General features: G+C 40.8%; 1 protein-coding gene across 7 annotated transcripts in view; it reads left to right on the forward strand.

The window, feature by feature from the left end:
* The window catches only part of ZHX3 (zinc fingers and homeoboxes 3), a 129,564-nt gene that overhangs the window by 61,776 nt on the left and 51,059 nt on the right, over positions 1-16,729 (forward strand). For all 7 annotated transcript variants that reach the window (XM_044385826.3, XM_057312524.1, XM_057312523.1 and 4 more), the window contains exon 2: positions 3,790-3,906. The gene's annotated coding sequence lies outside the window, so the exon portion shown is untranslated. The remainder of the gene's footprint in view (positions 1-3,789; positions 3,907-16,729) is intronic.

Consider the following 16,729-nt stretch of genomic DNA (forward strand, 5'->3'; position numbering starts at 1 on the left):
TTAATGTTTTTTTATTATGTTAGTCACCATACAGTACATCCCTGGTTTCTGATGTAAAGTTCGATGATTCATTAGTTGCGTATAACACCCAGTGTACCGTGCAATACGTGCCCTCCTTACTACCCATCACCAGTCTATCCCATTCCCCCACCCCCCCGAAGCGCTCAGTTTGTTTCTCATAGTCCGTAGTCTCTCATGCTTCATTCCCCCTTCTGATTACCCCCCCTTTCTTTATCCCTTTCTTCCCCTACCGATCTTCCTAGTTCTTACGTTCCATAGATGAGAGAAATCATATAATTGTTTTTCTGTGCTTGACTTATTTCACTTAACATTATCTCCTCCAGTGCCGTCCATGTTGCAGCAAATGTTGAGAACTTGTTCTTTCCGATAGCTGAGTAATATTCCATTGTATATATGGACCACAACTTCTTAATCCATTCATCTGTTGAAGGGCATCTCGGTTCCTTCCACGATTTGGCTATTGTGGACAATGCTGCTATGAACATTGGGGTGCGTATGGCCCCTCTCTCACTACGTCTGTATCTTTGGGGTAAATACCCAGTAGTGCAATGGCTGGGTCATAGGGTAGCTCAATTTTTAACTTTTTAAGGGACCTCCACACTGTTTCCCAGAGTGGCTGTACCAACTTGCATTCCCACCAACAATGTAGGAGGGATCCCCTTTCTCCTCATCCTCTCCAGCAATTGTTGTTTCTTGCCTTGTCAATTTTTGCTATTCTGACTGGCGTAAGGTGGTATCTTAGTGTGGTTTTGATTTGAATTTCCCTGATGGCTAATGATTTTGAACATTTTTTCATGTGTCTGTTAGCCATTTGTATGTCTTCATTGGAAAAGTGTCTGTTCATATCTTCTGCCCATTTTTTGATTTATTTGTTTGTTTCTCGTGTATTGAGTTTGAGAAGTTCTTTGTAGATCTTGGATACCAGTCTTTTATCTGTAGTGTCATTTGCAAATATATTCTCCCATTCCATGGGCTGCCTCTAAGTTTTTTTGACTCTTTCCTTGGCTGTGCAGAAGCTTTTTATCTTGATGAAGTCCCACAAGTTCATTTTATCTTTTGTTTCTCTTGCCTTTGGAGATGTGTCATGAAAAAGGTTGCTTTGGCCGATGTCGTATAGGTTGCTGCCCATGTTCTCCTCTAGGATTTTGATGGATTCCTGTCTCACATCGAGGTTTTTCATCCATTTGGAGTTTATTTTTGTGTATGGTGTGAGAGAGTGGTCAAGTTTCATTCTTTTTGCATGTAGCTGTCCAATTTTCCCAGCACCATTTATTGAAGAGACTGTCTTTTTTCCACTGGATGTTTTTTCCTGCTTTATCAAAGATTAGTTGCCCAAAGAGCCGAGGGTCCATTTCTGGGTTCTCTATTCTGTTCCATTGGTCTATGTGTCTGTTTTTGTGCCAGTACCATGCTGTCTTTGTGATCACAGCTTTATAGTACAGCTCGAAATCTGGCATTGTGATGCCCCCAGTTTTGTTTTTCCTTTTCAACAGTTCCTTGGCGATTCGTCGCCTTTTCTGGTTCCATACAAATTTAAGGACTGTTTGTTCCAGTTCTTTGAAAAATGTCATCGGTATTTTGATTGGGATAGCGTTGAAAGTGTAGATTGCTCTGGGTAGCATGGACATTTTAACTATGTTAATTATTCCGATCCATGAGCATGGAATATTTTTCCATCTTTTTGTGTCTTCCTCAGTGTCTTTTGAGAGTGATTTATAGTTTCTAGAATATAGGTTCTTTACGTCTCTGGTTAAGTTAATTCCAAGGTAACGTATGGTTTTTGGTGCTATTGTAAATGGGATGGATTCCCTAATTTCTCTTTCTTCAGTCTCATTATTCGTGCATAGAAATGCAACTGATTTCTGAGCATTGATTTTGTATCCCGCCACATTACTGAATTGCTCTATAACTTCTAATAGTTTGGGCGTGGATTCTTTTGGGTTTTCCATATAGAGTATCATGTCATCTGCGAAGAGAGACATTTTGACTTCTTCTTTGCCGATTTGGATACCTTTGATCCCTTTTTGTTGTCTGATTGCTGTTGCCAGGACTTCTAGTACTATGTTGAATAATAGTGGCGAGAGTGGGCATCCTTGTCGTGTTCCTGATCTTAAGGGAAGGGCTTCCAGCTTTTCCCCATTGAGAATGATATTTGCTGTAGGCTTTTCATAGATGGCTTTTATGAGATTGAGGAATGTACCCTCTATCCCTACACTCTGAAGGGTTTTAATCAGGAAAGGATGCTATATTTTGTCAAATGCGTTTTCTGCATCAATTGAGAGGATCATATGGTTCCTGAGTCTTTTCTTGTTGATATGATGTATCACGATGATCGATTTGCGAATGTTGAACCACGCTTGCATCCCAGATATGAATCCCGGAAGGTGTCCTTTTTGTTATGTTCACTGGATAACGTTTTAAAATAAGAGATCGGTTTTTAAGTTGTGGAGAATTCAAAGTTAAGTTTTTCAATAAATTATTAATTAGGAAAATTTCCCACAAGAGCAAATTTAACTGGACATGGTGCTACTCTCCCATGAGCAGTAGAAGAAAGTGAGGTGTGCAGAGGACGCCGCTGCTTACCGTGGGTTTCTGTTGGCCTGGGGACCCCGCCTTTGAACAGCAGCATATAGTGCATTTCCTTGCACAATTTACTGAACATTTCTGTGCCTTAGTTTCCTCACCTAGGCAATTAGAATAATGAAATCTGTGGCATACGGGTGTTATAAAGATTGAATGAGTTAATGTAGTTGAAGCTCTTAGAACAGTGTCTGACACAGAGTAAAAGCTCGAGATCTGAACATTAAAGACCGAAGAATAATGGTGGAAGATGAGTAGGAGCTGCTTTGGTGGGGGCAGACTTGTTTACATTCACAGACACTTCTAGTTCTGACCCTCTCTGTGTGCCAATGCACTGTTCTATCAGAAGTTCTGTGAGCCTCTGGTATACTCACTTTAGGGCCACTCTACTGCTAATGGGCATCTCAACCAAAGAGAATGCTTTGGGAAAGAAAGAAAAATTCAAAAGTAATGATTTTTCAACTGTTTCCCGAGAAATTTTAAGATTACATGAAACGTCTCTAGTGGTTTGTTAAAAACACTTCATTGCTGTCTCATGCATTCGCTGAGAGTTACTGTGTGCCTATCGTTGGCACTAGGCAGAGTAGGACAACATCGGGGTAAGGGTCAGAAACAAAGATGGTGATAACATGGTTCCTTGGCCTGAACTCACAGTCTAGACCATTTTCTGTATCACTAAAATCCATGCCAGGAAAGCCCCAGGGCTTTGAATGGAAGAGCATCAGAAAACAGCACATTCTTAATGGTGTGCATTCTTGGAGTTGTAAGGCCACACGTTGGTTAATTTTTTCATCTCTGTTAAGCCATCTCAAACTTAGCTTCAGGAGGGACAGGAGAACTCATTGGTGGAAAGAGTGTTAAAATTACTGATTTTATGAATCATCTAAAATTACATATTTTATGAAACATCTTGTTCTGATCTATTATCAGAGAGAATTGAGTTTGCCTTATTTCCATTTATATTCTTTCAGTCTCTACTAGCATTTTTATAGTTTCAAATTGCTAGTTTGTATTTGTACAACTCCTTTTTACTCTCCTTCCTCTCCTCCCCCGGCCTTGGTTTTTCTGTTGTGTATAGTTGTGGTGGAAATGAATTAGGAAAGGAGATTGATGAGCTTGGATAACTCTGCATCCTAGAAGGTACTTTATCTCTTCTCATAAAGTGATGGTATGCTGCTTCTTTCTCAGGACTGAACTGCAGCTGCAGAAGCAAGGAGTGGACCTTTCCAGATGCATACGGGGCTGCGAGAAACGAAGGGAGAAACTGGAGAGACCAATGAAGGGAGGAAGCAGCATATTTCCTGGGTAAACAGTATGCTTCTGAATTTTAACAAGTTTCCTGCCATATCAGATACCAGGCCTTCTAACACCTAAGTCTTCAGAGCTAAATTTAGTCCTCCATTGTTGATAAACATTCTTTATTTTCTCCTCCCTCCATTTTTATTGCTGAGCTCTTTGATCAAATGATTCTTCTTTTTATTGATTAATCTAAAAATCTGCATTGAATATACACTTCAGGTGATTTCTTAGATCACGTGATGGAACTTGTTATATCTTAGGCTGACTGCTGGGTTACAGAAGTTGAGTAGCGTATTGTGTCTGTAATGTGCAGGTTTAGTCTGAGACCAACTTTTAGTCCGAGTGTGAGACTTAAACTTTCGTTTTATTAAATGACTGACTTGAACAACTAGAACCCTCGTTTGAATACCAGTTTTCCAAGCCATACGCTCAGGCTGCCCTCTGGAATAGGAAGCATTTTTCAATGTTGAATGTAATACTAAAGACAAAGCAGACTGGCAAATAATCAATGTAAATAGACCTAGCCTTCACTTGTTCAAGTAGATGTGCCCTACTTAAGGTTTTTTAGGGTCATTTATTTATTTATTGAGCTGTGAACTCGATTTATTCTGTTATTAAGCCACTTAGCTGTGCTTAGACTTTGGGGTTTTGTTGTTGTTCCTACTGTTGTTAAAGCTTTTTAAGCGAAGGAAATCTATTGCATTATTTTTCACTATAAAATTAAGAACTTTTCTTCAATGTGCTGAGTAGAAATTTTTGGAAAGAAAGAAGGAAGAAATGGAGTCAGAGCCATTGGTGGTACATGATGCTGGAAGTTCTGTGCACATCATCCTGACCTAGACAACTCCATGGCAGCATCACTCCTCCACAAGTCTGGGGCCACACAGTCCGTGGATATGTTTCTACTATTGTAGCTTTGGAACTTCCTGCCTTACGGTGAATTGCCGCAAGGCTGCTGTTAGATATGATACCTTCCAGCGTGCTCATTCTTTAACTTTGAGTTGTAGGCTGAGTAAAAACAAGTTTAGTGGCCTTGTATGTGAATCCTCTAAGCTAGAAATGGCATAAGACAAGCATATTCACAAGTGAACTTTATACAGATTTTCTAGTGCTCACCTTCACACCAACTGTTCTAGCCACACTGGTCTCCTTGCTTTCCCAGTCAATCCAGAAATGCTCCTACCTCAAATCTTTTCTTCTCAGGGGCACCTGGGTGGCTCTGTCAGTTAAGTGTCTTACTCTTGATTTCAGCTCAGGTCATGATCTAGGGGTTGTGGGATCGGGCCCCACTTTGGGCTCCATGTGGAGTCTGCTTGAGATTTCCTCTCCCTCTACCCCTCCCTGCCACTCACACTTGGTCTCTCTCTCTAAAATAAATAAATAAAATCTTAAAAAAAAAAAGTCTTTTCCAAGGTGCCTGGGTGGCTCAGTGGATTAAACCTTAGGCTCAGGTCATGCTCTCAGAGTCCTGGGATCGAGTCCTGCATTGGGCTCTCTACTCTACGGGGAGTCTGCTTCTCCTTCTCCCGTTCACCTGGTCGTGCTCACTCTCTCTCTGTCAAATAAATAAATAAAATCTTAAAAAAAAATCTTTTCCTCTCAGATAGCCACATGGCTCCTGCCCTCTTTCTCCTTTAGGTTTCTGCTGAGGGGACAAAGTTAATAGGAAGGGCAAAGCCAAATTGGAATCACTAGGAATTCTCTGTTACATTAGTCTCTGCACTTGCTACCTGGTAACCCTGAGCCATCTTGCCTCGCTCCAGCTGAGCTCATTTGGCCTGCTCTGCTCCTACCTATCAAGTATGATGTTTTATTTATTTTACACATCATGCTTTTTCTGTTTCACCTTTAAGATCGTTTAAAATGGACCTTTCGCTTTTAAGGTACATACCATTTGACTCCGCAATTGCATTTCTAGGAATTCATCCCACATCTAACCTCGTCCAGGTATGCAGTAATCCTGTTCCACCTCAGCCTCTGTTGAATCCTCAATCATGCTTCCTGTCCTCAGTAGCACTCGAGCAGAGACTAACTACCTCTTGCTGCCATTATTTTCTTGGGGCCGTGTGTCATGTCCCCCTCCAATAACTTGGGCAACTGCCTGCTTCTTTGCCTAAATTGCGTTGTATTGGAGACATTTGCACAGTAGGTAATTATATCCCCTTTCAGGTTTCTTCTTTTGAACTCCTGTCCCCTTATAGCAATCTTTCTCTTCCCATTTGCGAATATCTCCAACAGCTACACTTTTTGCATTGTATTTTCTTAGATATTTAGATAATTAAACATATAAGCATGTGCCGGCAGTATCTGTACTTGGCTGTACCCTAGAATCATCTCAGAAGCTTTATAAAATACTAATGCCTGGTCACACCCCCAGGGATTCTGAGACAATTTAGGGTGAAGCATAAGCATCAGAATTTTGTTTTTTATTTCTTTAATAATTTTTTAAAATTCCAGTATAATTAACATACAGTGTTATATCAGTTTCAGGTGTATCCTACAGCTCGACAATTCTATACATTACTCAGTGATCATCATGATAAGTGTGCTCGTAATCCCCATCACCTATTTCACCCATCCCCCTCATCCACCTCCCCTCTGGTGACCATCTGTTTGTTCTTTATAATTAAGGGTCTGGGTTTTTTTTTTGTTTGTTTGTCTCGCTTTTTCTTTGTCCATTTGTTTTGTTTCTTAAATTGAAAATATGAGTGAAATCATATGGTATTGGTCTTTCTCTAACTTATTTCACTTAGCATTATACCCTCTAGGTCCATCCATGTTGTTACAAATGATGCCCCTAGAATTTTACATTTTTAACAGAAAATCCATTTATTTACTTTTTTTTAAAAGTAGGCACCATGCCCTGCGTGACCATGACCTTGCGATCAAGGGTCAGATGTTTAACTGACTGAGCCACCCAGGTGCCCCTCCAAATTTAATAAACACAACCTACTACCCTACAATTTTATTGCCTTTCTTTATGTCCGGTTGTTCCAACTTCATGCCTTTCTTTTTAAAAAAAATTAAACTTACCATAGTATCACTTTTAGTCTCTTCACAGAAACTTTTAGTAGAAACATAAAACTTTTATGGGGCGCCTGGGTGGCACAGCGGTTAAGCGTCTGCCTTCGGCTCAGGGCGTGATCCCGGCGTTCTGGGATCGAGCCCCACATCAGGTCCTCCGCTATGAGCCTGCTTCTTCCTCTCCCACTGCCCCTGCTTGTGTTCTCTTGCTGGCTGTCTCTATCTCTGTCGAATAAATAAACAAAATCTTAAAAAAAAAAAAAAAAGAAACATAAAACTTTTAAAGTAAAAAAGAGGCAGTGAAGAATCGTTTTCCTACTCCTATTCCACAGCAGGCAATTCCCTCTCCTAGGCAGCAACTCCTGTCCATTTCTTAAGGTTCCTTCCAAAGTATTTTGGTTTTTGCTTTCAAAATAACTACTTTCTTTAAAAAAAAAATGTTTCTCTAGGTTTTTTTGGTTGTTTCTCAATGTTACTAGGTGTGTGCTTTGTTTTTATTTTTGTTTCTTGACAATACTCAAAGCAGTGTTTGTCTTCTGTTCTTTTCATTGTCCATAGATAGCTTGTGTGGTGATTTTGTAATATTTTCTAACTTCATTAATGTCATTTCAGAGCTTATCTCTTTCAAGCAGACTATTGTTGGATTTTGTCTTCTGTTCAACCAATCTTGAAGATTCTATGACTTACATCTAAATTTATCCTCTTTAATTCACGGTTGCTGCTGCATTTGTTATATTTTCTATATATAAATTGTTTCTTGATTTTTATATTTCTTAGTTGTCTCTTTTCTGTTACATCTTCTGTTTTGGGGAAATGTTTTTTCTTTCCTTTCAACTTTTAAACAAATTTTAAAGGTGACCAATCTTTTGAGTTTTCTTAGTGCCAGAAATAACTTTTGTTTCTATATTTATTTACTATCATCAAAGCAAAAGCAGGAACTTTTCTTTCTTTCCATAAAAGGAAACTCGGTTTCTCCCTGTTTTGGCATCCCCTCTCCCTATTCCTTATCTACCCCCTTATTTTTTCCTTTCACACTTTACATTTGTTCTTTGAGCTGTACTCATTCTTCTGGGCTTCAGCCTGGTCCTAATAAGTATTTTGCTCTTCCCGACTTCCGTTAGCTCATGACCACTGAGCATCACTCTGAGCTGGGTGGACGCTGAGGTAGGTGCAGGAGAGCCGAAGAGAAGGGCGGCTCTGACCCTGCCTTCAAGGTCCCCTTTCTGGTTGAGGAGGTGGCACGCATGCAAAGTAACAATGGCAAAAGATGTGATGTGTCAGGTGTCCTGGAGACACAGAGGAAGGAGGGAGGGAGTCACGTTTAGTGAGTCAGTGAAGGCGTCCTGGGAGCTGCAGCTTCTGTACCAGTTCAGCTTTGTGAGATAGAGGATAAAGCAAAAGGGCTAGGGCCTGAAGGCGCCCAAGTTCCTCAAAGTCTAACTGCAGGTGAGGCTGAACAAAGGGACGTTGGGCCACATTGTGAAGCACCTCGAGTGCTTGACCAACAAGTTTCCGTTTGGATCCCGTGGGCTGCATCACAGAGGCTTTAAAGCAGGGGGTACCATGCTCAGGTTTGTTTTTAGGAAGATACCTGGCTATGGTGTGAAGCCCGGACTGCAGGAAGTCAGTTAAGCGGCTCTGGCAGTCATCCAGGTAAGAGGTGATGGGAGTTTGAACAAGTTGGCAGCAGTGGTGATGGAGAAGAGAACATGAGGTGTTTTGAAGCAGTGTCTAAAAATGTTAGTATCTGTCTCAGGTGAGATTGGGAATGAGAGGATGACTGAGAGGTTTGTTGGTTTGTTTTAGGGAAGGTGATAACGGTGGTGGAAATATTAGCCAACTTATGGAGTGGGGTAAAGGGTGCTGAGGGGATTGCAGAGACACATTTGGAGAGAGACAAAGAAGAGTTTATTTTAGGATTTGTTGAATTTAAGAACCCCTGAAGAGATCTAGGGAAACATATCTAGGGGCAGTTGGAAACATGGGTCAGAAAGTCAGGGGTTTGATGTAAAGGCTAGAGATAAAGGGGTGGGACACGGTCAGAGTCATGAGAACAGACATGAACGTTCACCACAGGTGGACCATGTAGACAGAAAATAAAAGGGGTTAGGTGGTCTTTGGGCAAGGACTAGTTCTTTATGTGCAGGAGATTGAGACGTACTAAGCACTGTAGTACATGTCCCACACAGGGTGGTAAGAGCTTTTTCAGATGGCCGCTCTTATCTTCTCTATAGCCTGTGTATGGAAATTATTGCTACTCTACTTTGTGGGCCAGAAAACTAAGGCACCAAGGCATCGTTACTAAGCTAGTCAATGGGATTGCAAATCAGACCAGAATGCCAAATTGATGCTAGAGGAGGAGGCAGGGAAGAAGTAGACAAGAGCCGTGTGGAAGAGATGATTTCCAACAAGGGGCAATGGCCAGCAGTGGCCACCCAGAGGTCCAGTGGGATAAGAAACCGAGCCCCTGGTTTTCTCAGTTAGAGAACTGGTAGCGATGTGAGCATGCCCAGTTCCCACAGAGTTCCTAAGTCAGCTCACTCTGGAGTCAGGAGGGGCTGAGGAAATGCAGGTGGCTGTTTTGGGAGATGGCTCAGTGGCAGAGGAGTGACAGGACACCTGGTCTGTGGGGTGGCATCATTTTGTTTGTTTACAGATGACAGCTTGAAGCATTTTGATTTGTTCATCTTTTTTTTTTTTTTCTTTGAGGTCTTATATCTTACATTGCCTTATTTCTGGGCTTTCTGCTGCCAAAAAAAAAAAAAAAAAAATCAAAACTCTGCTGGATTCCCTTTCACATAATCTGCTTGTTTAACTTGCTTTCTTGGAGTTCTTATTTTCTCTTTTCTCTTTCCTTCTGCACAGTGACCCTCTTTGATCGCTGATTGTGTGAGATCCTGGGAATTCCTCCTTGTTTCTTCTCTGAGGCCTCTCCATTCTGGAAGTGGTTTTCTTCTGTCATTTGAATCTTTTGTCCATTTCAGCTTTGTCCAGAATTCTAATTCATGGTCTGTGCCTCTCTTCTGGATGATAACTGGTTCTCGTACTCTTTGACAGCAGGAGAGCCTAGTGCTAAGCGCATGTGCTGTGGAACTAGACTTGCCTGGGTTCAAATCCTGTCTCTCCCAGCTACTAGCCAGCTGAGTGACCTTGGGATTTACTTAGCCTTTTTTGCCTTAGTTTCTTTGCCTGTAACTGGAGGCAGTAATAATACCTTCTGCCAAGGGTTGTGATGAGGAGTAAATGAGCTAGTGTACCTGAAGTGCTGCGGGCGGACAGTGTCCACTGCACGTTGTGCGTGCTCCACTTGTTAGCTGCTCTTGTTATTGCTGCTGCCGCTGTCCTGTGGGAAGATAGGAGAGATGACCTGTTCCTGATTGTCATGCGGACCACACAGATAAGTGATAAATGTATAGACTATTGGAGCCTTACTCGAAAAACTAGAAACAGGTCAATTCTGGGAGCCAGGTAGCATTCCCCCAAGTTTTTAAGGAATTCGGCAATGAACAACTTTAACCTTGGTCCAGATGTGGCATCTGGAGTTGCAGATGTCCACTGTGTGACCTCACCCTCCCCGTGGCAGTGTTGGATTGCTTTCACTTAAATACAGGCTATAAAATTTTTATTTCTATCTTACTGACTAGCTCTTCCAAAAAATTGTTATTTAATTTTGCTTACCCCATCTGCAAATAACAGATGCTGGCCAACCAGCACACAAAAGTAAGTGACTTGCCTGAAGTCCGTGGTAGGGTTGAGATTTTAGTCCATGGTATCCAACTTCAGTGGTGTTAAAAGAGGAGAAAAGTTTCATTGGAATATTATATTTATATTAATATATTTATTATTATATTATTATATATTATCTATAATATATATTGATAAATATATTAATATTATACAATTAATACTTATATAATTAATATAAATATAATTATATAACTAAACTATAATGCTGTCTTAGTTCAGGCCGCTATAACAAAATACCACAGACTCAGTGGCTTATAAACAACAGGAATTTATTCCTCACAGTTCTCACCGGCAGAAGTTGAGATAAGGTACCAGCATGGTCAGGTTGTAGTGAGAGCCCTCTTTTGGGTTGCGGGTGGCTTTTTTCTTGTTTTATCCTCATATGGTGGGGAGGAGAGAGAGCTCTCAGAGGTCCCCACTGTGAGGGCACTAATCCTATTCAGGAGATCTCCACTTTGATGACCTAATCACCTCCCAAGGCCCTGCCTCCCAATACCGTTACATTGGGAGTTAGAATTTCAACATGAATTTTGGGGTGAACACAAACGTTTAGTGCATAACAAGTATCAATCTCTGAAAATATGGTTATGAGCTCTCCATGATGGTTTTTTTTTTTTTTACAATGACAGTGTGCTTTTATTTTTTTATTTTATTTTTTATTTTTTTTGTGAGTATAGAATTAAATTTATTCAATTTAAATCATCTTGAGTTTCAGGTGTGTTACGTCTGAGAAAAGTGTGGACATTTTGTCTTTTTTTTTTTTTAATAATAATTTTTTATTATGTTATGTTAGTCACCATACAGTATATCCTTAGTTTTTGATGTAGTGTTCCATGATTCATTATTTGCATATAACACCCAGTGCACCATGCAATATGTGCCCTCCTTAATACCCATCACTGGCCTATCCCAGTCCCCCACCCCCCTCCCCTCTGACGCCCTCAGTTTGTTTCTCAGAGTCCATAGTCTCTCATGGTTCATTCCCCCTTCTGTTTACCCCCCCCTTCATTCTTCCCTTCCTTCTCCTACCGATTTTCCTGCTATGTTTTTATAAGCAGAAGAAAAACATAACTCCTTGAACAAAGAGCAATAGCTAAGTGTTTTCATGACAGAAATAATAAGGTGAAATCATATCAACTAATCTCCTAGAGTTTTTAAGGAAAGTAAGCCGACTTGTGAATGAGGGAGACAGTCCCTTAAGACAGAAGTTGCGTCATCTAAAATAAATTCTCAGAATGTTTATTTTAGTTATAAGGAAAGAAAAGGTAGTAATTTCGTAGCAGAGAAACCACCTTAACCAAATGATCAAGGTCAACAATCACCAGTAATAAGACATATTGACATCATGAACCCTATAATGTGATGCACTAAGGAGAACACAACATCATTTCTGTGGTATTTTTGTCAGAAATGCATAACCTCGGGGGTCGTGGGTGAAATAAGTGAGGGAAAGGGACTTAAGCAGTGCATTTGTCACGATGAGCACAGGGCGATGTATGGAAGTGTCAGATTACTATCTTGTACACCTGAAACTAATACAACACTGTGTTAATTAACTGGAATTAAAATAAAAACTAAAAAAAATACATAACCTCAGTGTAACCAGGAGAAAACACCAGTCAAACCCAAATCAAAGGGTGTTCAATGAAGTAACTGATAAATATTCTTTTTTTTTTTTTAAGATTTTGTTCATTTGAGAGAGAGCGAGAGCGAGCACAAGCTGGGAGAGGGGCAGAGGGAGAGGGAGAAGCAGACTCCCTGTTAAGCTCGGAGCCAGATGCAGGAGGGCTTGCTCCCAGGACCCTGAGATCATGACCTGAGCCAAAGTCAGATGCCTAACTGACTGAGCCACCCAGGCACCCCTAAAATAACTGGTAAATATTCTTAAGAAGTGTCAAGGACACAAATGACAAGGAAAGATCAAGGTTCTGTCACAGACTGCAGTAGACTAAGAAATGACTACATAGAGTAGGCATTCTAGATAGGATCCTGGGGCAGAAAAAGAACATTAGTAGAAAAAAGCTTGTGTAATTTGAAAAAGATTTTTGGTTTATAGTATTGTACCGGTGTTAATGTCCTGGTTGTGTTCAATACACTAGGTCGATGTAAGATGTTAACATTCAGGGGAAGCTGGGTGAGGGATATATGGAAACTCTGCTATTCCTGCAACTTTTCTATAAGTCTAAAATTAGCTAAAACTAAAAAAAGACTTCTTTGACAAGATTCGTTACCAAAGTTTTCTTTGTTCTCCTTATATCATTTTCTTTTCAATAAAAAGCCATCACAGATTAGAGAAACAATTTCGTCCTGGGTAGAAACTGGCTTAAGAATAGGAAGCAAGCTTGGAGTTCAGTCCACCCTCTCTGAGTGGGTAAATGAGAATGGTGGCTTGCCACCATGTTGAGCCTTAGGCTCATTCTGTAATGTGTCGAATTTCCCAGACCTTTCTAAAGCTATGTGGATGGGAGATATTTCTGAAATTTATATGAGGCCAAGTGGGCAGAAAATTAGTCAGTGCAAGATACTACATCTAAGGAAAAACAAAAATCCGAACCAGACTTACACAGAGTCACGGGTCCAGAGGTATCAATTAGTACCCTGGTGTTCTCTGAGGATATTGCCTCACTGTTTGCTGCTAAGACCAAAATGGGCTTGAAACCGGTGCCCATCCACGTAGAGATGGCCAAACCCAAGCAGTCCTCTGGAAGCATATGTAGATGAAAGACTCTCCTTGGTCATGAGGAAGCAGGCAAGCTTTAAAGCCTTGTAAATAGAAAAATCATAAAAGCTAGAGGTTTATAATGTGTTCAAATGAAGAACGTTGCAAAGACGCAGCAGACTGGTTGACAATTAATGGGGAGGGCTCACCTCTACTAACCTGGTAGAGCACATAAATGGTCATTTTTTTCAAAGTATTTTTTGCAGAACAAAGTCTACATTCATCAGCAGAGCTTTCCACCATCTGATCCTGATCCCTTTCCAGCCACAAATTTTCCAACCCACCCCTACATAACTTCTGTTACGCCTTAGTAGGCTATGTGTACCTCATACTTTTGCATCACCAAGCTTTCTCTGCCCTTTTCTGCCTTCAAGTCCCAGATCATCCAGTTCCTGCCCCCCTCCCCTTTAAGCCGCCTTTGATCTTCCTATGGCATTATTTTGAGAGAGAGAGGTACTAGATGCCCCCCCTTTTTATTAACAGATGAGGAAACTGAAGCACAAAAGATTAAGAATTTTGCCCAAAGCGACAAAGTGGTAGAGTTGGGATTTATGATGTAAGCAAGTATATTATAAAGGAAAGAGTCTTGGTCAGAGATTTCAACTTTGACTTTAACAGAGTTCCTTTGTTAGTTGTGTTACAAAAGAGCAAAGGTAATATTTAGTAAAAGAATTTTAAATATTATAAATTGTAAGTATCTAATGGGAGGTCTGAAATCATTATATCTGCTACCATCTGCATTCTTTGTTGAATCTCCTTTATAATAATAGACTGGATGTAGAAGTAAAGGGTAAGGAAGAATTGAAGATTACTTTGAGGGTTTCTAACTTGAAATACCAGAAAAAGGATTGGGCCTTTTGTGGTAGGAAGGTTATCATAGGGCTTCTGGATAAAGTTAGGAAAAGACTTTGAAAAAGGGAAATGGGGGCGTTAAATTGATACCAACTTGGCAATTTAAAATAGAAGAATTTCCTCTTCTGGGCTGTTTTGTCATTTTCATTTGATTCTTTATAACTTCTATTTCTTTGATGAGATTTTCTATTTTTTAATTTGTTTCAGGAGAATTTGTGATTGCTTATTGAAGCATTTTTATGATGGCTGCTTAAAAGTCCTTTGTAAGCTAATTCCAGCATCAGATTCATCTTGGTACTGGTGTCAGTTGGTTATCTTTTCTCATTCAAGTTGTGATTTACCTGATTCTTGGTATAATGGGTGATTTTCAGTTCTCTTCTGGACGTTTTGTCTATTATGTTAGGAGACTCTGGGTCCTATTTAATCTTTTCATTCACCGGGCAGTCACCCTAGTTAGGTTTGGCACACAAGTTGGGATCTACTTTTGTGTGTTATGGTTCCACTGACAGTTTCTTTTTAGAGCCTTTGTTTTTACGATTTTGGTCTCCTTGGTTTATCTGGTGCAGCTGGGGCTCTCACTGGTCCCTGCTGGTGCTATCTAATGGAGGGAATTTCCCCCAGGCCATGCTGTCTGGAGCCTCTAGGTGGGGGTAAGGAGTCTCTCTCCTGCTGGGATGAACAGTACCTCCTGGGGCCCTGCAGGGAGGGAGAGTGCTTCCCAAGACTGTTTGATTGTCAGTGGGCTCTGATGTATCTTTGTTGGTGCTGCCAGCAGAACTCCCATTCTCTAATGGAAAGGATGAGTCTACCTGGATTGCCTTCTGTTCTTAGGTTGGGGCTTGGGAAACACTGGGTCTTGGACACCTTCTTCTGTTGAACTGGGGGTGGGTGGCAGTCATTAGGTGCTCTGCTGCTGTGTTGGTCCTCCAGTCCTGGGGTCACTATTGGTCTTCCTTTTTCTACCTTTTGAACTTCTCCTTTGGTAGCCTGTCATGTTAATTTCTAGGGTTTATAGTTGTACTTAGCAGGGAGGTTGGGGGAGAAATCATTTACACCGTCTTAACTGTGATGGTGTTCTATTTAACCATTTGTTTTTTGAATTATTCAATGGTTTTAAAGTGTGAGTTCTGTAGACATCATGACAGAGGGGGCTGGCTTCCAATAGCCTGGAAATCCGAAAGGCTTCCTTAGCGCACAGACCCGCAGGCCTGGGCCTGGCTGGCCGCGCAGCACAGGCTGTTACTCATCTGTCGTCCGCTTGCTTGGCTGGTGATGTCAGTTCTTTTTGTCTGCTTTAAAAGCAGGCATTTCTTACTGTTGTTGTTCTTATGCTCCCTGAATAATGCAGTAGTTTGTCACACTTCTAGCGTGATTAAAACAGACAAACTATTGGCTTTGTAGAGCCTTTCCCTAGCCTGTCATCTTGGTTGATTTTGTCTCTCTTTTGGAAAAGATTTTGTATTAAATTCAGCCATACAGTGGTGTCTAATTGTGATCTAACTATGAGATACTTAATTTTTATGTGAACATTTCTGTTTCAGAGCTGCAAAACAATGGCCATGTTTTTGTTTTGTTTTTTTGTAAATTAGTGAAAATTTTTTTGACATTTTCCACTTGTGAATTTGGGATTTGAGGTCATCTCAGTTCTTCCACAGTAAAATGTGCCTTAAAAAAAATCAGAGTGGGAAATCCTTTATATTAGAAGCCACGGGTCCCTTTGTATAGTTTACCATAATAGTTTTGCACAAATAATTTCAGGTTAAAATTGCATACTATTTATTCCCACCCATTTCCTTTATTGGCTGTGACACACAGGAATTACGCCCATTGCTTGACTAACCTTTCTGACCTTTTGTTACTTGGCTATAAATTGACTTGGGTCTTTTGCAAAAACACTGTCAGGGGGGAAAAATCTTTTTGTTAGAACCCAGCCAATTCCTGCTTCAGTGCAGAACAGTTTGTTCTCCTGAAGAAATGAGCCAGTTCAGTGAACAGAAAAACATAGCCATAAACTGGCATCGCCAAAAACTGCAAAAACGATTGCCCACGATCATTCCACAGAGCAGGGAACTTTATAAAAGAATGAGACTTTGGGGAGAAAAATACAGTTTTGAGTTACACAAGGTCTAGGTAAATGTAATGGGCATGTGAGAGTTGTAACTTCTTTGGGGCTTCTTTATCTGAACTCTGGCGGTCACCAACATTTGAAATGTTGGACTCTCCCTTTGCCTGCCCTCTGAGTCGCAGACTGCCTTTGGAGCACGTAAGCCCTGCACTTGAGTTGATCTTCCCCCTAGGTCTAGGTTGAAAGCCTCTTCTAACAACACAAACATTTCCTGAGTGACTGCTCTGTGCGACACACTGAGTCCTGGATCCATCGTCCAAGGAAGACATTTTATAGTGCGCTAGCGAGTTACACGAAAACGTGAAAAACGATGACAGCGTGGCAGCTGCAGTAACAAAACTGTACAAGACAGAGTCATTACC

Source organism: Ursus arctos, unplaced genomic scaffold, assembly GCF_023065955.2.
Source record: "Ursus arctos isolate Adak ecotype North America unplaced genomic scaffold, UrsArc2.0 scaffold_16, whole genome shotgun sequence".
NCBI classification, from domain to species: Eukaryota; Metazoa; Chordata; class Mammalia; order Carnivora; family Ursidae; genus Ursus; species Ursus arctos.